At 40.3% G+C, this 26566-nt stretch overlaps 1 protein-coding gene and 1 long non-coding RNA gene across 8 annotated transcripts in view; one reads left to right on the forward strand and one right to left on the reverse strand.

Annotated features, from left to right (window-relative positions):
* RALGPS2 (Ral GEF with PH domain and SH3 binding motif 2) overlaps positions 1 to 26415 on the reverse strand; it is a 136714-nt gene extending 110299 nt beyond the window's left edge. The window contains exons 1-2 of one of the 7 annotated variants that reach the window (XM_075760449.1): positions 26001 to 26415; positions 22304 to 22557 (exon numbers count right to left, since the gene is read on the reverse strand). The gene's annotated coding sequence lies outside the window, so the exon portion shown is untranslated. Of the gene's footprint in view, positions 1 to 15564; positions 15742 to 15970; positions 16293 to 22303; positions 22558 to 22649; positions 23057 to 26000 lie in introns of those variants that run through there. The other 6 variants (XM_075760448.1, XM_075760447.1, XM_075760452.1 and 3 more) reach the window with 6 other exon arrangements.
* The window catches only part of LOC142602807 (uncharacterized), a 30697-nt gene continuing 20518 nt past the window's right edge, over positions 16388 to 26566 (forward strand). The window contains exons 1-2 of the long non-coding RNA XR_012836635.1: positions 16388 to 17081; positions 22706 to 22773. This is a non-coding gene — a long non-coding RNA (uncharacterized LOC142602807). The remainder of the gene's footprint in view (positions 17082 to 22705; positions 22774 to 26566) is intronic.

Consider the following 26566-nt stretch of genomic DNA (forward strand, 5'->3'; position numbering starts at 1 on the left):
GTTTGCATCGTTGCTATAGAAATGGTGCTAACAGGAAAAACTCTAACAGCATATGAATTGCCTATATTTAGTATGACAAATATTCTGTGGAAATACAATAGGCATTTGGGGAAGAGATCTGGATTTTCTGCCTGTGCCACTATCCCCTGCATTCGTTTATGAAAGTGTGTTAAGCTCAGTGTATCCAACTTCTACAAGCAAACAATACGCAAACCAGTTATTTATCCATCCACATCTTTCCCACATTTAACCCCCTTTGGAAGAACCTCAGTAAATCAGGCAACTGATGAGACAGCTTGTAAAGACCCACATGCCAATAGTTTAATATTAAATACTTTTCTTCACCCAAGACCAGTCAGTAACCAATGACTACCAAAACATCTACCTAAGAAAACACAATACAGAAACTGAGCAAATCCAAGTTAATTCACACAAATCCAGGAATTCAAACCAAATGGATGCTGTAACCTTATTTTAAATGTTCGAGAACCACCAGATAAATCCACTGAGGATTTGTCAGCTGGCCCAGGCAGATGTCAGTGACCTACTCAAAGCTCCTGAAACTGGATACCAAGCATATGTTTGCTTCAACTGAAATAATTTAGAGTGCACATTTTCATGAAGGAAGATTGTATATTTTTAAGATGGTATCAGATTTTTTTCTTGTTATCAAAACAGAAACTTACAGTAGATTGCATGGAAATCTTGTCTCTTTAGATATGCAAGGCAGACAGGAATTTATTCGAAGGCCTGAAATTCTGGTATACCCACCTTACTACTTGTGCACTAACAACAACAGTTGAATCACCAAAAAAACTAAATGCAATTTCGGATAAACGGACAGTATAAATGAGAGCTCTGCTGGAGCTATTTCTAAGCCATCTATCTACATTATTGATGAAAAGATCTGCTCCAAAGAAGGAATGACATAATAAATATCTACAGAGTTTGTAGAACTTGTATAACTAATATAGAATACAATGTTTTCCAGAAGACATCAAAAAGACACTAAGATGTAGCACAAGCATTAATTTCAAGAGCATAGCTGGCAAAGCTAAGAACCAACTATGCAAAAATATTTGTATACCTCTAATGGTAATAAAGGCAAGCCTCAAATTCTTGTTACAAAACAGGGGAAAAAACCTGCAGGGGAAAGATGAATGATGAAGTTCTTTACAGCACACATGACAACTTTAAACTAACCAGGGACCAAGGAAATGAAATAATTTCTCAAATTACTTCCTAAGGAGATAGAGGCATGCTATTTTGTTTGTGAGCCATGCTTCAAATGCGCAATGCAAAAATCATTAACTGCTAAAAAGATGCATTTATCCTTTTGCTCTACACAGGATTTAGCAGCAATAGGATCAACAAACCAGGAAAGAACACAAACCTGGACACAGTTTACTGGCATTAAAGAAGTAAAGGCAGAAGATGCACAAGCACACGCAATGCTGGCTGGCCTGCAAGGTTTGACAGGCACAGAGAGGCTGTAGACACTTAAGCCAAGTGAGGACATGTTCAAAGCAGGGACAAGCATTTTCTTCCAGATTTCACAGAAAGCAGGGTGAATCCTACAGTTTTTATATGCTTCTAAGAGCATGTCAACTACTGACAGAATAACAGCATTTGCTGGTCTTTCAGTATTTAGGAGTCAAGTCCAGCTCATTTAGCCCCCACAGAGATTCCAGTATGCCTTTGATGCAGTTTGTCAAGTGGGATTTTTAAGATTATTCCTATCCAAATTCTACTTGGATATTTGAGATATTCAGTGGATGACTTGGTAATTATTACTGAAATGTGTCCTTCAGCTTATGAAATGCAGCTGTGTCCATTTCTGCCAAATCAGTGGATATAAGCATTAAAAATTGATTTAAGTGGCACTATGTGCAAGCTGAAAACTTGGGTCCAAGACAGAGATAGCCTGTACACAATACAGTTTTGACAGAGATTTGGAGGAGAATGGTGTTTTGAATGTAAATCTAGAGATTTACAACAGATAATACTTTCTTCTTACGGAAATCATGCTGTTTAATGTTTCATTTAACTAAAAAGAAAATTACATTCCTTTTTGTGTTAGTCTTTTAACTGATAAAAAGTAAGTCTAGAATGCTATAATGTAAGAAAGTCCACACCATAAGATGGCAGGGTATCACTATTACTATGTGACCATTCAGTTATGTTAACTGTATCTTTAACAAGCCCACAGATTGGCACGTTCCAAAAAAAAAAAAATCCACTATAAACTGCTACTTCAGTTAGTACTAATGGCTGAAATGTCTAATCTTAGCACACTGATCAGAAAATGCTTCGCTTTCCTTTCTAGGATCACCAAAACCATTACAAGGCTAAAACAAAGGAGTAATGCAAATCCTGGGGAAATCACAATTAGAACATCAGAAAAGATCCCCAGATCCTAAAACACCTACCAGGTAAGCTTTTCTGTTCTCTGGGAACTTCTGGCAGAAGTCCTAAATTTTGCACAAAAGTCTTCCCTCTCCTCCCCCTTCTACAGAGAGTGGATCTTCTGTCCCAGACTAATCAATAGCACTGGCTTACTCTTAAGCAACAGAGATTAGCCATTCTGGACAAACCAATGAAAGCTAATTCTTCACCTAAATGAAAATACAACACTTCTTTGAGATCCTGTCCTGCTCTGTATTGCTGCCTTAAGATTTTTAGTTTAGAAATATAAATAAACAAATGTTTCAGCCACCCAAATAAATACACAGCTTGGCCAAGACGAGCATTCTTGCTGCCATGCAAGATTCAACTTGAATAGGAGGAAAAACGTGAAAAAAGGCCATGACTAATACAGACAACTGAAAGGGTCTGAGGAACAGTTTTTAAGTATTTAGAACCAGTAGCCTAAGTCATAATTAGGACAAGGATTTGATACCGCTTCATCATTATTGACATTAAACCATCCTTGTCCGTGAGGTACAAGGAAATGTGTCACCACAAGAAATACAAGTGGACACTGCACACCAAACGGGGAGTGGCCTAGCTTGAAGCAACAAAAAAGCTCCAGTGAAGAGAAAGCTGTGCTGGGAGAGCTGGAGAGCGAACCCAATTGCCAGCAAGACATTTTGTTGCCCTGCAGAGGCAGGCCACAGCCCACGGGCTGCATGATGGAGAACCCTGTTGTGCAGAATCACATGCTTTTAAATTCTACACCAGTTAAGCATTTTTAATGCCCAATTATTGTGACTTTAAGACAGTTTACCTTATCACTGCAATACTGTGGCAAGGAGTGAATTTGATTCCCAGTTCAGAAATGGTGTGAATGTGCAATTCCAGAAGGTATTCTTCGATGACATACAAGATATATTAAAATACTTTACATTGCAGTATTTTCAAACAGTTCTACTAATACACTGTCTCTGCCATGCCCTGAGCAACAGTGTGGACTAGATGACCCCCAGGTGTCCCCCCCCAAAGTATTCTGATTCTCTAGTTTAAAGAAAACACAAAAGGCATTAATGATCTAATTAAAACAGTGTGTAGGTACAGAGAGAAAGTAGTATATCCAAATATACTGATCAAGCAGAGTCAATCTACTTCATTTCTTGCTCTCTTGATGATGTGAGTTTTATGTATAGTTTTCAGATTCCAAAAAGAGTAGATAAACATTATTAAAAAAGTTTGAGATCCATTTCAACATGTTTGAATCTCCCCTTAATTCCTTCTAGGAAGATTTGGTAAAATTTGGCTTGAAGCCTCCAACAAAAACATTCTACTTCATAATAAATACAAAGCATATCCTGCAGAATTGTCACAGAAAACTATTTTTAAATGCATCACTTCAAGCAATCAACTTGTGGCATGGGTATGTTCTCCTAGCTAGGAAAAGCAGTAGTGTGATGGGTACTCAGCCCAGACGATGATGTTACTCATGTGGCCTCTCCCCTCCAATATTAACAAGCACCAGAAGTAGATCACAGTCCATTTTGCCCTTCCTGAAAAAACAGAGAAAAGCAAGACTGCCAAACATGCATACATAGTTGCAGAGGTGAGAAAGCCTGTGGACCCCAGAATGAGAAATGAAGTGTACTGGCAATGGAAGGCCATAATCCAGGAATAGAAAAGCTGCAACCTCTCATGTTGTGAAATGAGAGTTCAATAAGCAAGTAACAGCAAATCAGCTGAGTATGACAGGGCCAGAAGCAAAGAGAGAGAACACATAAGCCCTATCCACACCCTCTTCTCCTAGCCCTGCTACGTCTCTGATGAAAGGTTTTGTTGTGTCTTCATACTTTGTGATACTGCAACACTTCATGGTGCCACCACCATGAGAGATTTAACTGATACTGCCCATGAGGATTTGGAAAATCTGAACTACAAATAATTTGGTGAAAGAAATTAATATATGGATAAATTTTTCTACAGTTCAAAAATTATTTTAACTAAATAAATTCAGATTTTTCAGTGTTGTCGCAAAGTCGAGATCATCCACATTAGTGAATAATTAAAAAAAAAAACCAAAAAACAACACACCAATTACTAATTCATTTTCCCAGCCCATACTACAGGGAAGTGAGTTACCTCTTACCTTCTAAAACAATGGCCGAAAAAACCAATACCTTGGCTGCACTGTGAAAATACTTTTATTTTTCAGTTAGTTTCATATTCAGCTTGCCAAGTTGGGGAGGTTCATTTTGGTCATGAATGTTAAACATAAACAAAAGCCAGCCACATCATAGACTATCAGTACCCTACTGTTGAAATACCACTGAAGTCACTAGCCACAATATGGTTAGTGTGTTTTTGGCAGGTGGTATACTTTTGAAATAGCTTTATCACTTAAAAGCTAAGCTATTTTAAATGAGCTACACGAGCTTATCTTCTACTACCTCCAAGACAGAAAAAAAAACCCAACCTCAGCAAAAGCAGCAAATGCAGCTACCAACTTCAATGCAATATTTATAGAATGATTTACAGGATCTTTCCTATCTAAGAATCTAGTTTTTTCACAAAAAAACAGATTAGGGTTTTCCAGCTGAGTTGCATGTGGCTAATAAACACCATAGATCTGGAAAAACTATCAAATAGGAGGCAGCAGGGCTGCTCTACCACAGAGACCGCCACGTACGCCAGCTCTCTCACTGAAGAATGAAGCAAACTCAACATCAACTCACTCTGGGATCCAATTGCATGCTTAACCCAGCATGCTTAACCCAGCATTGTGTTCCAAAAAAGAACACAATTTGCAAATGGCATCTCCAGTCTAGGCAAGACCCCTTTTTCTCTTCCAAGATATGTTTTCTGATTTTGAGGATTGTTACATTAAAAAAAAAACATTGGCCTCCTCTGCATTAGAGAAGCAGCCAGTTATGAATTCCAAAAGATTGCAGTTTTCTTCCTGTAAGCGAAGCACTTCTACCACATTAGGAGAATCATAAATACAAAAAAAGCCGCAAAGAAATACCAATCAGCTAGTCTAATGATAAGATCATAGAAACACGCCCTATTGCCCTAGGGGAAAAAAGATATCCAATTCCATTAATGACCTGGAACGTAATAGGGAAAGATGACACCAGAGAAGGAGACCAGCAACAAAAACTTCAGTTGCTGAAGCCCATCACTTCTCCTCATCTTCCCTCGCTCACTCAGACCAGTAAAATCAAGAAGATATCCATGACATTCAGTACCAGTCTACACAGAAATCCGACCCCTAAAAGCAACCCAGAAACTCCAGCATATCCTGAGACAGCAAGGGAAGTCTCTCTTTCTCCCTGTTCCCTGGAGAGATCTCGCTTCTGTCCATGTCCTCTAACTCCATTACTGCCCGATTCTCTTTTCCACTTAAGACTGTCACCTCATAGAAACAGGGGAAGAAAAAATAGGTAAAACCATGGATTTTTTTCTGAGCCATGAAATAAGAATTAGCTTTTTTAAAAAAATAGGTACAGCTGGGATAATTACTTAAAGCTCTCAACTTTTACCTTTGTTTACAAATAAATGAGGGATTTAACAAAGGTTTTGTGGGCACAATAGCTTAGCAAGACATCTTTCACGTTAGCTACTTGTATTATTTATCAAACAAGCTTCCCTTTTTAGCAGTATCACTTAACATAGGCTAACTAGATTTCTGTTTGTCTAACTTAGCATAACGAATACGACACACCTCTGAATTATACTACTATATAGAGCTGCACAACAGATTTCACATTTTCCTAAGCTATCCCTTATAAAAGGCTTTTTGGCCTCAGCAATACTCTTTCAATTAATGTCTTTATTGTCTTATAGCTAAGTTATAAAATTCGTATCAAGAATTATTCCTCAACAAAACTGTGTCTGCCTCAAATCATTAGTGCATATACCTTTATTATTCTAAATTTGTTTAAGAATTCATACCCATTTTGCATACATCCACTTTGGACTTATGACAAGCACATGCTGTAAGCACATACACAACACTGCTTCCACACTCATGCATGTTGCAGTTTTCTCCCATAATCTAACTGAATTGAACAGGGAAGACACAATTTCATAGGACAAAAAAAAATAAGCAAAATTTTTTGTAATTTTCTCTAGATGCCTTGGCATAATGTCACCTTAAATACTTTAAAACTTTCTACTGTATGTCAAAAAATAATTTGGGATCCTGTAACAACAAATGCACGGATACTTCTTTTCCCTCTCCTAGTCATACAGCATTCGTTACCAAAAAGAGAGGGGACTAAAGCGGTTCTGATTGCCAGTCTCTAATAGACTTTTTAGACATCTCTAACAAATGTAAGTCCCTGAATGCTAGCTTGTACACAGATTTGTATGAATACTTCTTTTAAGAGAAGTTAAATTACCTTATCTGAAACATGAACTAGGTCCTAATGAAGAAGCCTTTCCACCACCAAGACAGCTTCAGGAAAGAGTCAAGATTGACTTTTCAGAAGTATTAAACACAAGTCACAGTATGAAATACAGTTTGAGTTCTGTCATCACACAGGCCCTATCCACATTAAAAAAAAAAAGTCAGCAAGTTAATTAAGTACAAGGGCAAGCCATTACAGGCAGACATTGACAAAGCTCTCTATCTGCAACATGTGCTTTAGGACCTCCATCTGCTTATAAATAGCTGCTGTTCTTCAAAGGTAAAGAAATACTGTACCTCAAAAGCAGTTTTTCTACTTCTTTAATATCACTTTAATATACCTTCAACTTTATAAAACATTGTACATCTGGCTCCCATCTCAAGTGAAAACAGTATCAAGCTTGCCTTTTTGTTTGATCTCCTGACTACAATTTCATTAACATCATTTTCCTCTCCAAATTCCTTTGGAAGTATTCTGGGTGGACACTTTGAACACTTCAACAGGTATTGACAGGAAAGCTGAACAGCTTTCACAAATAAAATAACTTTCTGCCACCATAGTTAGATCTACACAAGGGTATAAAAAGAAAACTCTGAAGAATCACAGTTTCATACTGCGATTAGATTTGGTACCACTACCTTTAGTACATTTTGTAATGAAGACCCTGTCCAACATAACACAATATGTACTTTTTAAAGTACCATTAAAAATTACCTATAACCATGACTGGAAATACCATACACGAGACTGGATCGAAAAGAAAGTTCTTGTCCGCTAATAAGAAGAAAAGCACTTTTAGCAACACATATCATTATGAATATCAGAATCTATTATTAAAGAGTTATCTGGCAAAATCTGTTCAAAATAAGTCCAAAATAGGTCCAGACTGGGAGGAAAAAAAAAAAAGTATCATCAACAGGGCAATCAACCAGCAAAAGGTGGCTAGACAAGCACTTTTCAAACAGGAAGTAGCAAAAACATTTCAATTACAGAGAGACATTTGCTACTATCATATAAATAAAACAGAAAACAGTTTCATTAGAAACTGCACACCCAACACCATCCATGCCTGGCATAATAAAAAGCGATAATAATAATAAAGCCTGACACCTAGGTAATGTTTATCCTTATCCTATCCTAAGGCAGACCTGCAAGGCCCAGGTTTTATCTGCCCTAACCAACATCTCCAGTTTCAGGCTACTCACTGTCAACCACATTCAAGGTTCTCAGAAGCACAGGGTGTGTGTAGCTAAGAAATCTTGCTAAGCCTTCAGTAATTTTGCACTGTGAGCTCCAGAAGATACTTGAAGATCACCTCAACTGCATGGAAGCAGTGAATGCAATAGATTCTGCTCTTCTTATACATTATTCCTTTCCAAAATGCCTGTTGTATTTCCATAAAAGTTTGATCTGTAAGAATATCAAAATTATTTAAAGGTACTTATCAGACAAGCCTGAAAACTAACGCCCAAACTGGTCAGTCTAAAAGTACCTGACTATTATTCTAAAAATAAATGAGAACTGCCACTACTCGGTATACTTACCAATAAAGCACATGGGAAAACTGGCTGGTAATCAAAGACAAGGCTGCTGGCAGAGTGGTCTGGATTTGCTAGCAACAGCAGCACAGTTCAGGTGCCCTTTAACCACATAAAGGAGGTTAATTATGTGACAGAGCAGTAGAGGAAATACAATGATTATGACTCATCCACTTTACCATATGCTTTATCAATACACTTCATAATACTACAGTTACTAATTAGTGACAACACAAAACAGAGATGCATTAATGGGAGAGGAGAGAGTACCCCAAATCTTTGGGACACTTTTTCTGTTATTGATTTAGCACGTGAAACAATTTATGTGCATTCAAAATGTACACCTAAAACTATGTGATGCTACCAGCATTCTAACACTTCACACAAGTAAGGTGATTGCAGATGCTTTTGGAATCCCTAATACGCTTTACAAGCTTCTAGATTAGTTGTTGCTTGATCAGACAAATGTCTGTATTACCAAGTTTCCAGTAACACCATCATCGTTCCCACCTCACTCCACCAGCCTACTGTAAAAGATGCAATGACTTAAGTTTAGCTTTATGCAACAGGAATTTTCACAAATGTCACAAGGATCCTATAATGCCTCAAATATTTCTGCATGAAATCTGAAAATAGTAAGTTTTTCCCAAGTTCCCAGACTTGCAAACCCAGCTAGGGATTCAAGATAGAGTTGAGCTTGTGCTCTAATACCAGAAATCCACAAGCTCAGCTATAACCAAAGGGACAACTGATCCATTTAATTGATTTCAGCTGGTTTATGGGAACTCTGATTTTGTACTTGCCAGTCATCTTCACCACTAATTGTTTTCTTTCATTCCTTTCTCTGCCATGACATCAGCACAAGATTCTGTATGGCTGAAGAATAAACAGTTTGGGGGAACTATCAAACTGAAAAACAAGGCAAGGAAAAAACAAAACAGTTTCTTAGCTGGGTAGGTTCCCTGATGCAGTTCACTCTACTAGTATTTCTGCCAAAACAGTGTGAGAAACAAGCAATCAATAAATAAGCTGCCCCACTGCATGTGGGGTCACAACCTAATTCAATTACAAACCAATTTAAATTAGTTACAACTGTGGAGGACCCCAATGTTATAAAGCAAGCAACAGAACTTAAGACCAATTAGAAGATTAAAGTAACAACTTGGCAATAAAACAACTGGACTAGAAACACAACCTTGTAAAGAGTTTATAAATTGGAGTTTTATATGGAAATAACAAGTCACAAGTCCACCTGTGCATACATGCTTCTTCAGCTACAAATTCAGACATGAAGCTTACAAAGAAAAAATTGGTAAATTAAGACTTTCAGCTTTTCATTGGAGGCTTCTGCCTGCCTATACATTAATCTGAAAAGGTTGTATCACAGCAGAAAATGTGCTTTGTACTAGTCCTGTTTATTCACTTTTTGGTCCAACTCCAGTCACTCTGTGACATTATACCACTTCTTCTAAATCTAAATGAAAATATAATACTACGGTTTAGACAATTATCCCAAACCCTGTGCACCTTAATAATGTGATAAAAGCAATCCAATTTACAAACTGCATTAAGATCACTTTTTCAGGCTCTCTGCCAGTTTTATCTAGCCACTATTATCTAAGAAATACACCTTCCACTTTTTTAAAAGATCAATATTCTTCTTCCCCTGCACGATCAATCTGAGCCCGTCTCAATGAGGAAAGCAAATTCCATAGTGTCAAAGCTGTCGCTTAATGAATAATGAGGGAGGCGCAAATCAAACAGCTTTTAATGCCACACTACTACAACAATGGTCAGAGAGTTGATAGCCAGTCCTAGGTCACTTCAGATTTAATTGATCGTTGCAAATATCACAGCTCCATTAGCAGAATAAGGAGTAACACATACATATCCTGAAGCATCTGTGGCACTGACTCCCACTGAGATGGCTCCAAAGCCAGCAAAACCTTCTGCAACACATTTTGCCTCCAAATCACTTTAAAATGGAATTACGACATGAGAGCCAGCATCTCTCAAACTTCTCCTCTGCAACCCCCTTACGCATTTCTTCTCTGGTGCTCTGAGCGCTTCAGCCTGCAGAAAGCCTACAGACATACAGTACAAGCAGTATAACTGAAAAGATTCACAAGTTCCAAGAAATCACTAAATCAGGCTGATCACTTTTCAGCAGAAGACCCCATAGCAAGCTGAATGGTCAGTCTCCCTCTCTGCCATTTCTTCTTCTCCCCAGGCATGCTGCTGTTTCTTCCTTAACTGACCCAGGCTCTCTCCAAGTTCTATGTCATTACTTGCACTAGGAACTGCTGTAACAATCTAAAATCAATGGGAGGAGGGGCAGAGACAACTTCCAGCCAAATTCTAGTCAGCTCTGATCAGGTTAGGAGGTCTCAATCTTCTAGTCAAAGATTTTAAAAAACACTGATTTTACTGCTTTACTATGATTGCTAAGAACAACAACTAATAAACTTGAGTCACCAGAGGGCACCAACACTTCCACCTAATGGCAAATGTACTCCTTCAATTAGGAAGGCTGATAATTACATCCACATCATCATGTATATTTTATCTGGATTGAACTTCAGCCAGCTTGTTCTAATCCACGTTCAAATCTCAACTACATGCTGATGAGGCACTGAGCTACATTAACTGTTGTGGTGACACTTGCAATATATGGGGGAGACTTACAGTCTCCCCAGATAGACCAGACAAAATAGGGCAGGCACATGCCTCTCCCACTTCACTTGCCATCTAAAGCTTACACTGCCTATGAAATATATTTGGATGTATACATATAAATGAAATTCTGAAACAGGCATGAAGAACAGGTCACAAGTCTGACACCTCAAAGAAACAGAATATTCTTAAGAGTTTGCACCAAGATGAATGCTACCGCAGGGAACTGCAAGCAGTATCTGTCTCAGAGAAAAAAAAAGGAGGGGGGCTTCAATTTAACCATTAAGCAGCAACAGATGCGTTGGTCTCAAATTTGGCATCAAATCAACTGCCATGTTACATGCGTAATCTTTAACAAAGGAGGCTGCTCTTTACCACTGAGAAATAAGCAGGTTTTTGAACCACAAATATGATGCACGTGGGGGGCTGACAAAAGCATTTCTTGATATTCTGACCAAGTAGCTCTTGAACCTCTCTGTGTCAGGCAGAGAGGTCCACTGCAGCACACCCAGAGATTTTTCTGGGGCAAGAAACTTTGACTTGCTGACGCACCCAATAAAAAGAGCCAAAACACACCCTGACTGGTGCAGTCCTACAGAAACAAGGGCAAAGCTTCTGGGACCTGAAAGGTACACAGCTTCTTTTTTCCCCCAGCATTATTGCCCTGCAGTTCTACCTAAACTGTCATTCTTGTAATTGGGACTGTAAGACAACACATGCAAGGAAAGGAAAAGGGAATCCTATCCTTACTTATGGACAGGCACACAGTATGCATGGAGGCAGTTGCTTCTCTGCACTGAAGTTACAGTCATGGAAAAAGTTACAGTGACAACGCTGGGACAGTAAGGATTCTGAGAGCATTCTCAAGGCATCTCCATGGTTCAAGGAAGACACCATTTGTGCCATTTGACAGTCTACAACCCATCTGGAAGCCTGTTGGGAGTTTTGAAAAGATCAGCTGTGAGTGTACTTGAGAGTAGCACACCTCAGAACAGTGAGCCCACGAGAGTAAACATTAACCTTCTATGCCTGTCAGGAACATTGTATTTTAAAATATTTAGTCCGGGCCACTAGATTTCCCAGTATTTTATTTTGCTATACTGTAAGATTCACCGAACAGGTCAGTTTTTCTAGACAAATGCTCCTATAAACTGAAACACAGTAAACAGTCTGCCTCTTCCTAAGCCAGCAAGCAGGTTCAATGCCCACCATTTACACCATGCCAACTTTTGAAAGTCACAGCAAGAAGCTCCAATGTTCAGAACATACCATGCTACTGAATACGTCCTCCCCTTCTGTGATTCTGGGCAACCCTCTCCTTTTCCCCCTACCTTCTCTGCTTTACGCAGCTCCTCCTGACTGCACAAAGCTGGTGCCACCACCTTAGCCCAGTGACTGGACTGCCGCTGCAGCAGCAGGAGTTGCAAGCCTGCAACTTTCTTTCTGCTCGCAGAATACTGGGTGGTACCTGCTTGCCCACAAGAAGGATTCCAATGCCATTTTCCCTGGAGTCCTACGAGGCCTTTAAGGATCTTTGTAAAGGAAAAAAGAGTTGCAGTCACACATTCTAGCACTCTTCTAAGGTGATTAGTTCATAAATAGGCAAAACATGAAGCCCACAAAGCTTCTGTTCATACAATAAATACATACACACGAATATTAGATGATTTCTACTGCAGTACTTCCAGGTATTTAAATAGAAAGGTTATTAACAGAAATTTTTTCTCATTATTTTGAAAATGCATTTTTAAGTATCTTTTCTAAAAAGGGCTGTAAAACAACACTCAAATCAGAAATATACCATGCCTTTGATGTCTTATACTTAAACAAAATGCAACCAATTATGCTCCCTACCCTTAAAGGAAGTTTTCAACTCAGCTTTATTTATTGAATGAAAGGAGGAGCCCAAATGACTCAGCTCCAAACAAATATAAAGGAAAAGATTAATCCCTAATCTCAATGGAAAAAAAAAAAGGAGAAGAAACTGTTTAAGATGCAGGTGTGTCCTTATCAATTCAAATCTTAATATTCAAAGACCTGTCAAGCAGAACATTAGCACACTAAGACTTCATTAGCTTTCTGAAGTCTCAAACACATTTATTAGAAATATAGCCAATTTTAGAATCAAAGTTTATATAAGTAACTGAAGTTAAAGAGTATCTGTATCTTCATACTTGTTCACTGCTGCTGAGCAGCATCAAGATCAATAAAATATCTAAACATTGGGATTTCCAATCTACACAGTCACCAGCAAGATACAAGTGTAGAAGGTAGATGGTATCTCCAAAAACTCTGCACAAAGGTAGGTTTCAGGGGAAGGAAAAAACTGGCAGTAAACAGAATAACCTCATGAAGAGAAGTTGGGGTTTTTTTTCTCCATTAGACTGAGGAATCTCTCACCAAAACCCAGCGAAGTAAATTACAAGGTAGAGTATTTCACAAGGGGGCTAACAGACTCCAAGTGACTGCTGTGCATCTTCCACATGTATTTGCGACTGCTCGCCCCCCATCTCAGCCATGTCACACCAGCATTTCAGTGCACAATACATCTCCAACCTTGCTGGGACGAATATTTAATTTCAGACTAGCAGGAGTGCTTCTTTACATACAGACCAAACTCTAAATACAGATGTCACCAGAGGGCACCCTTTCAATTCAAGTGACCAGGCTTTAGCAAACTTCTGAGCAAGACTGCAGACAACCCACATGCAGGGATGCGTAGGAGCTGTACCAAGCAGTAATAGTTTTGCTTCTGCAAGAGATTTCCCTCAAAAAAACCCCCACAAAACCAAAACAAATAAACCACCCACAAAACATAATGAAATTTAATTATTTATCCCAGAAATCTTTTTCAGAGAAACCAGAGGCACTCCTAGTAAAGATTACAAGCAATTACCAACTTCTATACTATGTTATACTGTGGTACTTGATGGTATCAGTTCACTCAAGCAGTTTTGGCTTGAGTGTGGATCATATAAATTTATAGAAGTAGAGCCCAAGCCAGTACAGCTCATGTAGAGGTGCCTATGGAAGGCCTCTAGCTCCAGTATCATGGATACTACCCCTTACAATAATACATTAAAAAAACACATCTACGTTGTCAAGAGAAAACTCTGAGAAACTATGTATTTTTCTGCTCCTCACTGTCCTGTATTTAATGTTGGTTTGAGAGGGTAAAAAATTAAACCATTTGCATGAAGATAATACAAAAGTATCAGCAGTTTTCAACCTTTGGTCCATGTATTATTTCTAATCACCTGCTAAGACCTAATAAAGAGTAAAAAAACCCACAACACTGGTGAGTTGAAGTTCATTAAACAAAAATGTGCACAACCACTAAAAACACAATAGGTCTATATATCAAAAAAGGTTGCAAACCACAGCTTGACATGAATAGAAGGTTAAGGCCATTTTGCTTAGAAACAAAACACCACAATACTACTAAATCAAGTCAGCTGCAGAGGCAGGCAGCGATAAGAAAAAAAAAAAGAAAATAATCATTGTACCTCCTATGACATTTTCCAGTCTTGAGAGAAACTCAAAAACTGTAGGCCTAGAAAACGTTTCATTGCCTACTTATCCACGTATCCCATTTGAAAAGAAACAGCCCCCCATCTCTTCCAGCTATCTTTGACAGCAGAGCCCCTTAGTTCAGCATAGGAACAGAAGGGAGGTGGGGGAAATAAGACCTGTGCAGAGGTACCTTTTGTCAGCATAAGCATCTCTCAACTAGACAAACATATCCACAGAATTTCACCAGGCCAGTAACTACTATTTAAACACACAGGGACAAGTTACTTCAAACTATTACCCATCATCACCACTCATCTTGGTTTAAAATATATCTATATAATTGCTTTTCCAGCATCTGCAGCCAGGAAAGAAATATGCCGAACACTCATGATGTCAAACAAACAGCATCTATTTGTCTACACTCCAAAGCAGATCTCTGTCTACTGCAAGGCGATGCACTCTTGGTGCTCTGAACTTACATCATTTCACATAAAAGAAACACTATTTCGGCTTAATACCCTGACTACCCCTGCTACCTTCGCCTGCATGCCCTTACCCTGCCCGGGGTCGTGCTGCCCTACATCTCGTGTCACGGTAACTTGGCCCCACTCAAGGTGAAGGTGGCCCAGCCCCCCCGGGAAGGGATGACTGGATAGCGGTATCTCACAGCTACAGCCACCGCGCCACCCCCCTCCGCTTCGGCCTCCCTCAGGCCCCGCCGCAGAGCTCGGTGACCCACACGGGAGCGCGGCTCTGCCCATCCACACACACGTAAACAAGCCCCTCGCCCGGGCTGCGGCTACTCGCCCGGGTCTCTCTAGACAGCAAAGGGGGGCAGCTTCCCCCTCACCCAGGCCACAACCTGCTCTCCGGCCCCTCACGCAGGTAGCGGGGAGAGGGAATAAATGACTGGAGGCGGGCTCCGGGCTCGCTCCTCAGCCACGCATCCCTCCATTTTGCGGCAAGGCCGGGGGACCCAAGGCAGCACCATCGCCCCCCCCCCCCACACACACACACTCACACACCCCGCATACACTGACGGGGGAGAGGGCGCTGCCGAGCCGCCGGCCCGGTCCGCGGGGGACGGCGCCCCGTTGCCCGCCGCCGCGACCGCCACCACCCCACGCGGCGCTCGTGTGAGGAGCCGGGCGACAGGTGGGCGGCGGAGCGCGCGGCTCCGTGAGGAGAGGAGCCGGCCCGTGGCGGGGTGACGGCTGGGGGCCGGGACCCTCCCCGGATCTGGGAGGGGACCGCGCGCCTCCAATCCCCGGCCGGCAGCCCTTCAGGGCCCGGCGTGCGATCCGGGGTCAAGCCTGCTTTCTCTCCTCCTCCGAGGAGCCGGACAATAAGCCCCGCCGCGGCTCCCCGCGGAGGCGGGCGCCGGCCGCGCGGCTCCCTCCTCTTCCTCCTCCCCGCGACAGCCCGGCTCACCTGCGAGAGGGGGGGATGGATGAGCAGGGGCGGGCGAGGACGGGGAAGCCGGCTCCGACTGCTGGAAAGGCTGCCGGGCTCCCCTCCACCCGCGGTCGCTCAGCGCCGCTCACCGCCTCAGCGCTGGTGCGGGGGAGCCAGCAGCGCCGCCACACACTCACACTCACTCACACACACACTCACTCTCTCATACACACACGCACACATACACGCGCGGGGGGGGGGGTGTCGGGGGGCTGCTCGCCGCCAACTACGCATGCGCGTAGAGCCCCCTTGGCCCGCCTCCTCCCCTGTGGCGGAGTGCCAGTGTCGGGCGCGGACTGCGCAAGCGCCGCCCGAACCGGTGTGCTGGGCCGGGCGCGCGCCTCCCCCTCACCCTCCGCCGCGCAAGGGTGCCCAGCGATCCAACGGCCGCTGCGGAGGGGGCGTTCCCCACGCCCGCGCGGGTTGCCGTAGCGACGAGAGGAGCGCGCGGGCCGGCCTCGCTGTGAGGCGTGTCCCTCCCTTTCTCTCTCCTCAGCCCGACGCCAGGGGACGGCGCTGCCTCCTCAGGGGGCGGCGGCCCCGGGCTCTACCCCCTCACGGGGCCTCTCGGGCGCCGGTGGCCCCGCTGCGCCCTCGTCGTGCCGGCTCACCGCCCCCCTTCGCCGCCTGTACTAAGCCTTGGGTGCGGGCGGCACCCATACGCCCCTACCGTTGCTGAAAAGGAGGGAGATAGGAGGCCCGGAAAGACCAACAGCTCTCAGGGAGGCGCCACTCCCCTGCTTAGGAAAGACAACTGGGGGAAGGAAAGGGACTGGCTTGGGAAAAAAAAAAAAAAAAAAAGCGTTACTTTGCTAAGAAATTCATACGTTTGGAAGGAATGCAGTGCAAGGACTTTCTAGATTTTTCTCTGCTCCCACTGTCGTTGGGAAATGATGAGCTTACAAGAGGAGAGCAAGGCCTTCAAGGTGTTTGCATCATTTCAGGAGTGAAAGCTCTGAGAAAACCACCAGATTTTGCAAGAATTGCCATAAAGGCACAAGAGTTGGCAATGCTGCTGTCATGGAGACAGGAGTTGGCATCGCCCACTTTTCCATTTACACCCCTTGCCAGGGAGGCTCTGACCTGAGTGAGTTATTACAATAATTAATAGCTAGCATTTATACATATTCAGCATGCTTTGCAAACAATACCTATTCTCATTAACTTGTTACCTGACTTGTTTTTATCCTGTCATGGAATTAAGATAGTTACTGCTTCCTTCATATACTTGGGAGATGGGTTCAGTAATTTGTTCACATACTGGATAACCCATTGCTGCCATCCAATATATAGCCACCTGCTATGCATTTTTAATATATAGGCACCTGCTATGCATAGTGTCTGATGTTTAGAGTTGCAGACTAGTGAGAATATAAGTACCAGGATCCAGAGCATATTTCAGCGGCCCAGATTAAACGAGTACAGCAGGCTGGAAAGATGGTACCAGGTTTTAAAACTGTGACAGGAAAATAAGGCAGGAAGGATGTGAGAAACTGTAGGCACAAGCTTGACATTAAAGCAGAATGGCATTACCTCTAGGTACAGTGCTGTTTTCCCAATATGAATAAAGCTTTGTGCCTAGAAAGAGAACATTCTTTCCTTTTTTTTTTTTTTTTTAACCACAATAATCTGGCATACTGTCAAAGTATTTGAACCAGGGTAAATGAAAGGAAAAAAAAAATGCCAAATGCCATCCTTCTGCAAGGTTTTCAGCAGGTGAGTCAGTGAATAGAAAGAATATTTCACCATATTTGGAACCACAACTTTTAACACAAACAATAAAAGATTATAGGAAGAAGAGAGAGGGGGAAAAAAGGAAGTAAAGACACATCAGAAGAGGGAAGCAAAGGTAAATTTTTTTGTAAGTTATTCTCCTTCACTAAAGCAGGAGACAAACTATCTTGTAAAACAAGCTTCTCTGCATTAGTTAATTGGTGGATATGGGGTTAGCTGACAAATTTTGAAAGATATTTTACAATTCTCTCATTAAATGCTTCCAGAAAAACTACACAGTGGGTTGTGAGGAAGAAGCAATGTCATGGACCAAAAACTAAGACAGATGAAACAGGAGAACTCATAGTCATTCATAATCATGGTGAAAAGCCAAGAGAGTAAGGTGTTTTTAAGGTTTTGTTCTAAATACCCTTAAAATAATCTAGAAAAAGAGCTATACAGAAGGAGACATTTGTAGATACAAAATTACTCACAATTGTGGGGCAGATTGTGAAGATACTCAGTGACCTAACTCTGTAGGAAGACAATATAGTGACATTCAATATTGATAAATAGTCATCAATACAACACAGTACATACTGGAGGAAAGAAATCTGGTTATACATTGAAGAGAGGTCTGAAACAAAGGTAAGAGTTTAAGAAATATACAGGCATCCTAGGCAGTAGTTCAGTAGAAATCTCTCCTCAGTGTATGAACAGTCATGCACACAACATGTCAAGATATGAAATGGAGAAAACCAGAAAATGTTGGCTGTCTTGCCATCATTTCATCTCAAATAGAGTTTTAAAGAATGAGTGGGAAGGAAAATGTACATTCGACTGTGAAACTGAAATGCCCAATTCTACTGAAGGGCTGAAATGCCACAGTTTTACACTAGAGTGCCATGTTCAGTTGCTTTCCCCCTATGATTCCAAAAGCTTTTCCAAGATACCACATTCCAATGTTCAGTTGCCCACTCTATACACATAGCTGATGTTCCTTATTATAGGTGCAGATTTTTTTTCATTATACTAAATATTCCATTTAAATTTCATTATTAGTTGAATATTGCAGCTGTGCTGTTAAATATTCAAATTGCAGGAAGCATCAAAAAGAGAGGAAATGACTAGATGAAAATATGTGGCAAAATAGTTGGTTATAATGAAGAAAGCTGCTGTCAAAAGTAACAGGAAACCACTGTCACTTGTGAGTGGCAGACTGTGAGGGAATGGGTGCAGAGGGCCAAACCTGAACAAACATAGTTAGGCAAATCACTCCAAATGAACGTGGCTGAAATTTTTACAGCCCACAGGACATCACACTTGCCATCACCACTTTCACCCGAGAGAACAAATTCATAAATGGTACGAGTCTATCCATCCTGCAGATAAGTATTCTTCTGAATAATTACTTACTATGGATCTCAGGAGTTGTTTTTCAGACATACTTATCCCAGATTTTATTAGCAACGATTATTTGTATAATTCACTGCCCAACAAAGAAGCCACGCTTCTCTGCAAGCCTGTAACTAGCTTCACCATACGTAGAAACCCCTCAAACTGTATGGGATATAACACTTCCTTTTGAAAGCAACAGCTTGCATCTTCAACATTATCTACCAACTGAGAGGTTGGAAATTGATACATGTATTTCTAATCTCACAGATCAAAAATATTTTTCCATTAGGTATCATAAAATGTGTATGCTTCCATACACAAACTGCAATATGCTTGCAGGAGCAGCTGTAATGAAATGTTGAGACTGCAATCCGAAGCACTTGCTATTGTAAAATCTAAGTCTATAAAAATGCTAGCAGAGTATAGTCGCTGTTTATTATACTTTTATTAACAGAAGATAGCATAAGCATTTTAGATTTAAAAATTTATAATGTAAGTTACTTTAATCAGCTCTGCTTGTATAGGTTACAGTACAAATTATTCTAAAATTTTTAAGGAAAAAAGAAATGATACTTGATTATAACTGAACATATGCTGCATACAAAACTCTGAGATTAAAAAATATACATTAATATAAAATCAAATTAATTTTGTTGCCTTTCAGCCAAGCTTCCTGAGTACAGCAGAAAAGATACTTCTTAATCTTGTTTTGGTAACTAATGATTTGAGAGAGTATAGCTTACATTTTGGCACCTAGTTAGCACTTCATTAATTACTAATTACTTGGCACTAAGTAAAGGTCTTCTAACATTGCCTGAATCTAGAAACAGTTATTATCATAAAAAGTCATTAGTTAAAATCAGTCTGATATGAGATGTCCCAACCGGATAACTGCTAAAGCATATAGTTCCCTAAGGAATGAGAATATAGTAGAAAATATTTTATTTATATAACTTCTAAGTGCTATTTTCTATTCTTACTGTTTGACTGAAGTATTCTGTGAGTCCAGCTGCACTTAATTCACACAGTACATCAGGGTGAAAGACGCTAAAGAAATGTAAAATATTGCTAAATTTACTTGTCAATTTATGAGAATAAAATTATATAATTTTCTGTTGAAACTGTGTAATCATGTCTCATGACTGCATCACAGTGCTGAAGCACAGCTGTGGTACCTGCCATCTTAATTTTGTTATTTCCTCATTTTGGAGTGCTTACCTATACAGGTCTGACTTTATAAATGCAGTGCTTTACATTGTGCAATTAATATCTGGGTTCTAGTAAAGTAAGTAGTCTGTGACATTTACACCTACATATTCCTGCTTTTTTTGATCTGTGATTCTCTGTGGTGTCCTTGTATTTGTTATGGGTAAAAGAGGAGTAAGAACCAGATAAATATAGCATTGCTGTAGCTATCACCATCTTCCTCTTTCCTTTTGGAGGATGTTTATGCTTAATACATGATACACACATATTATCTTTTACCCTTTAATAAAGAGGACAAGCTTCCTGCTTCAATCATAACAAAATGGAATTTTCAGTTAGTTCAGTTCAACTTGAAACTAAGCATAGAAAGTATTCTAACGGATAAAAGTGTCCATACTAGAGAAATCTGGTTCAAGTAGACACTAGACACCCTACATATTTAGAGTTTACAGTTGGAGGAAGAAAGTGTTACCAAGAATGCTGAAGAGTGGATGTGTGCTTCACAGCTGCTCTAATTCAATATGCTCAGCTGATGTGCTAATATTTGCTCCTAAAGGTTTTGTGATTAATGCTAGAACACCTCCTTAGGTATACACGTCTACTTGTTTCTCAGTTCCAGCAATAATGAAGGAATGAGTTGGAATTATAACACCATAATAGCAGTCTAAACTGGTTCTGGGTTTTTCTTAATATTTTTAAGATCACAACTTTTTAAAGAGCGTATCAAGCAGCAGCCTCTGAATTCACCCAAATATACACGTGTGTGTGTATATAAAAATAAATAAAGTTTGTACACACACACACACACACACTTTAAGAGGACTTCCTCTTTGCATCTGCAAAGCACTGTTTTCCCAAGGTCAGCAAAGGTTCTTCCACATGTCTCAGCAGTGAGGAAGCTGCACGCAGATAACACATTACTTCATTGTCTCTCACGCAACCTACAGATTTTTCCACAGGAAGAGAATACTATTCCTTACTGTGTTGCCTTCCTACGCTCCAGATGTACGAAAGCCAGAAACGTGCTTTATGTTAGAGCCCTAAGAGGAGCCGTTTGTGACAGGGACAATGCTGATAGTACCGGGGAGGGAGCTAGAGGCAAAGAAAGGGTTGGCAGCACAGAGGCTGAATACAGATGTCCTTCTTTTTCTGCCTTCCTAGTACCCCTGTACATCACAGGAGACAGTACGTCATTAGAGACAGTGCTTGTAAACTGCTTAATAGAAAGCAAACACTATTTTTTATGTTGTATAAATATCCATCTACACATTTTCCATAAAGAATGGAGATGCTGGGATGCCTGCATGATTTATGCACAGTATGGAAGTAGCACAAACATGATGATTTACAACAGGTTTTAATGACCATCTGAAGGGGAAAGATCCCAAATATGGACAACAGCAACTGTTAATTGAAACTAGTAATATTTCATCTATGTAAACAAAGTAATGATCACATCTGCCACAAGACTTCAAGAGATTTATCTTCCGGGCTCCCTAATATGGTTACATCTGTCCCCTGCTTAAATCCTATGTTCTTGCCATCTGCTCCAACACACTTTTTTCAACCTCAAGCAGTGATTAAGCAGCTATTTGGAGAAGAAAAAAAGTATTTTTCAATTTTTGAGCAAAATGTTTAACAACTGGAAAAAAGTTAAAAAACCAGAACCACCCCCCCTCAGCTCTCCATTGTTCCTGTGATATGAAATGTTGCTAGTGAGCTAAGTTTCCAGGAATATTTACATTTGACTATATAACAGGGAACATTGCACGCACAGATTCAATGTGGTTTCATTATAGAGGGTAATAAATGGGGAGCAGATTAAGTTAATACCATTCAGTTAATCAGTCAAATCGTCATTAAAGAGGTAACATTATACGGGCAAATCAGGAAACGTTCTGCTTTAAAAAGAAGGAAACTTCCTAGAATTCTTTAGTTGCCCTATGGGAAGCCTAGCCAGTTATACTTCTTTGAAATGTGCTGTGTACTTACCTCTCCATGTCCAGACACGGAGGAGGGGGAAGGATAGAGCCATAGCTCACTCTCTTTTCTCTGTGAGCAGAACCCAAGAAGAGCAATTTTGCATATCCTGTGCTCTTGTCTTCTGGGCAAGACTACAGCCTGCCTGGTCCTCACGTGGGTCACATTAATTAGGAAAGCACTTTACTCTGCATCCATCGCCCACTGTAGTCACAGAATGGTCAGTCACAATCCATCTCTTAGTGCATATATGGAGCCTTGAAATCCTTGAAAGGTATTAGAGATGTACTGAGCATCTTGTTACTTCGTAGGGTAGCAATGCAATGATAATACTGTCATAAACATACTAAAAACTTACCTCATACCTTCTCTAGGAGTTTCCTCAAAATGTTTTGTTTTTTTTTTTTTTTTTAGTTGTTTCTTCCTGCTGTATAGAAGAGCTTATGGATTTCACCTCGTCATTCCCCTGAGCTTCATAGGAGGTAAATGGACTCAATACCTATGCTTTTTAGCCTTTCCTCTTTTGGCTGGTTTACTATGCCTCTGCTATGCCCTGCAATTATAATTGCTACTGCTTGCAAAGATGGAAAACCACAAGTTTTTGCACTGTTTATAAAACACTGTGAAGTATTTTCAGAAATAATGCAGAACAAAGCAAATCTATGATGTCTTTTTTATCCACAGCTAATAATCCTTGTCTGAAAGTCTAAGAGTATAATGTCTACTAGTATAAATAGGTGCAGCTCCGTTGAAAGCCTTGCCATCCATTACTGAAGAGCTTTGCTATGAAGGGTGTGGATAGTCAGACGGTTCAGCTTTACCATTGCTTAAATTACTAAAATAGATAAAATACATTGTTTTGTAGCTAGTATTTTCAGAATCATTTACATAAATGTCTCGGGAATGCTTTTGGGAAGAACAGAGCAGCAAGCCATCATGTATTGTAGTTTATATGTCTTGTTCTGTAAGTCTTATATGCTGGTCATCTCTTTGGTATCATGCTACTGCATGTAAAGTGGCTTGTCAGGAGCTGGAGTTAGGTGGAATAAGAATTCTGATGTTATGCTCCATACCTGCTTAAATGAAAATTAGGAAGCCAAGTTATAATACAGTTCTAGTTACTCATTTTGGAGTAAACAAAAAAGATAATGTCTCAGGTACTCCATGTTTTCCAGGTACTGCATTTTTTCCTGTGTATCTCAAGCATAATGAGGATGATAGAGTTCAGTTACAGAGACATCTAGAAAAAGCTGAATGTTAGAACTTAGCAAACACTATTCAAGATCATTTACATTAAAAGAGGAAGACAAAAAGATCTACGTAAGGTTTCAATATTCTCCAGTAGAACTGAGAAACTCATGTATGAAATGAATCCAGGTTTCTAGATCCAAATCCTCTCTTAAGCTGTGAAACAGTTTTTATACCAATATAAATATTATGGGGAACGTAGAGACTTTTCAAAATTTCATTTTAAACAGAAAAGATAATCATGACATTTTCACAGCCTTATAATATCCATGCTGAAAAATTACGTTAGCTTTCATCGGAATAGCTCTGTTAAATGAAAAAAGAAAAAAAATATTTTTAAAGTAAATAAGTAAGTCAGTCTGTATGGAGGCAAGGCCTGTTTCTTGAGAAAACTCATCTGACATGGAGCACTTGGACTGGACAGTCTAGTGTTTATAAATGTGTCTCAGCTGGAGACGGCTACTGAACTCCTGAAATTTTGAAGAGATTTTTCCTGTATACTCTGGAAAGCCTTCAAAGTACACTCAGCAAGCAAATTCCAAAAATACGATGGGTGTATTTTAGCCAGTGTTCACCTAAACTTTTATTGCAGTCTGACTGATTCTGTGACCAACACTGACATCTATAAGCTATTTTTCATTTGCATATCATCCTTTCCCACTGATATGCCTGGGAAGTTGTCATTTAAAGATTGAAATCTGAGTCTTCCAAATCTAAACCAGATACATGCTAAATATGTGAGAGGATGAAATCTCTGTTTTCAGAGTTTTCTTTTCTTTTTCAAAAGAGGAGCCATATATCCTGAGGACAAGGAACTCAATCCACGATACTATGCTATAGGGAGAGCTTCTGACTGTTAGGATGAGGTTTGTCGTTAATACTTTCTGTAAATATGTAGTGGTAAATTCTAAAAAAGTAAAAACATTAGAAGTAAACACTCAACACTGCTAAAATCTAAACATTTGTCACTTTACAGTGTCCTCTCCAGCTACTGCTCTATGCCATATAATATCAGTAAAAACACATACCTGAGACTCAGAGGAGTATTACACCTTGAAAAATTACATATCCATTATAAATTATCCTTTGAGAGTTGCATGAGAGAATACTTTGCCACTGATTATTCTAACATTATGTATAATTGGAGTCTTTTATTCTATACTACAGTTTATGACATTGCTTTTGCGAACACACTCTGAACATTTCTTAGCACATTACGAATAACAACTAAAATTGGACAGATTTATTGTCTTGTTCTGTCCCTGGAGAAGTGCAAATAAGCTATATTGTTTTGCTACACTTTGTGTTTTAGGTATGTCTACAGACACTTTTAGTTTTCAGTAGAGAAGATAAAACTGAAGAGGTACGTATTGAACTTTAGTCAGAAATTAGAGAATTTCCTAATGGTCTTTGATTTTTGTACGAATCCTTTCTAAAGTCGCACCCTGGCCGCCTCTGTCTCCTGCATAGATGAAATGTACCTATACAGCAGAAAGCTCCTCTGTGTCTAATGAGTGTGGTAAATTTTGCTTCCAGGACTAAGATTCTCATATAGAAATACTGAGCTTAGATCACCAAGTAACCTCAGCTAAGGACTAACACTTTGAACATGATGTCATACTCTGCAGAACGGCAAGGCAGAGAAAGTTTGATGTGCTTCTCGTTACTTACTTTGCCCATGTCACATCTTTTTTTTTTTTTCTTTTTTTTTTTAGTTGGCATTTAAGAGGCAATATTCATTAGTTACACACGTATGATAATTTGTGAACCCTGGATAGCATTTGGATACCAATTAGCCAATGGGGCCAGAAACAGCTGGGTGAAGAGATGGGGTTTAGGACTGTCCATGCAGGTCAAGGCATGATGTTGAGGACAAAAAGAGGTACCAGAAAACAGCACATGAGCCAAGACAGGGATACTACTTTGGTGAGTGTGTTTGTATAATGACAGGATTAAAGATGAAGGAACGGGAGATGCCTTTGCCTGCATGGAAACTACTATAGTTGCTCCTACCAGGACAATCATGACTTCTACATACTATCCAAGCAAACTGATTTTGGGAACCTCTGTCTAAATCAACAGCGGCTTGGGTGGGTTTTATGGAGATAAGAGAAACATGATGAAATGCAGAATTGGGGCAGGGAAGGATTTTTGAAGATGCACTTAAAATTAAGCACGTAGTGGACTTCAACTATGGGCATATTCCAATAAAAGCAGAATAGAATACTAGTACTGTATAACTAAACACAGCATATGGAAAACATAGAAAATATGATAGTATTTTCAGCAATAGATCCTTAGCTTAAATACTATTTTGCATTTTGTCTTATGGCTTAAAAAATTGTATCAAAAGAGGATTGGGAAGAAGAGCCTAAAAAAATCACAAGAGAAGTCTGTAAAACTAAAAATAGTGTGTTTAAGTGCTTTGACCTACAGATGAGAATTGAGACAAAATTCTTACCTGCATTATCATCATCATCCAGTGAAACCAGCAGGCCAATGCACTTGTAGGTACATAAATGTATAGACCGTGACAGTTTCTACTCCAAAGATCAAAAAGCGCACAGTGTTTTCAACAGCACACAATATTACAGATCTCATCTAGCAGCATAGTGGGCTTGCTGGGGGAAGAGGGGGCACCAAGGCCTTCAGGCAGAATTTACCCCTCAGCCGGTCACACGATCACAATTCCCTCCATCAGGGTCATGTTCTCCCAGTTCCAGCTTTGCTCTGCTCTCTGGAGGTAAGTGTGGGAGCACAGCTCCAGGCACGACCTCTGCTTCTGTGATAGCTTCCCAGCTTGACTGAGGCTGCGACCAGCAGCTGGGTGAAGACTTCTGTCCTACCTCTTGGGAAGGGAGGGGCCAGGCAGTGTGAGTCCGAAGGAAACTTCTCTACATCTTTGCACAGGAGGGAGGCTTAGCTGACGCTGGGAAGCAAATGAAACACATCTTACACCCTGTCACATGCTATGAGAAAGAGAAAACACCTTGTCAAATGAAGACACAATAGGAGTGTGCATTATCT

Source organism: Balearica regulorum, chromosome 8 (genome assembly GCF_011004875.1).
Source record: "Balearica regulorum gibbericeps isolate bBalReg1 chromosome 8, bBalReg1.pri, whole genome shotgun sequence".
Classification (NCBI taxonomy): domain Eukaryota; kingdom Metazoa; phylum Chordata; class Aves; order Gruiformes; family Gruidae; genus Balearica; species Balearica regulorum.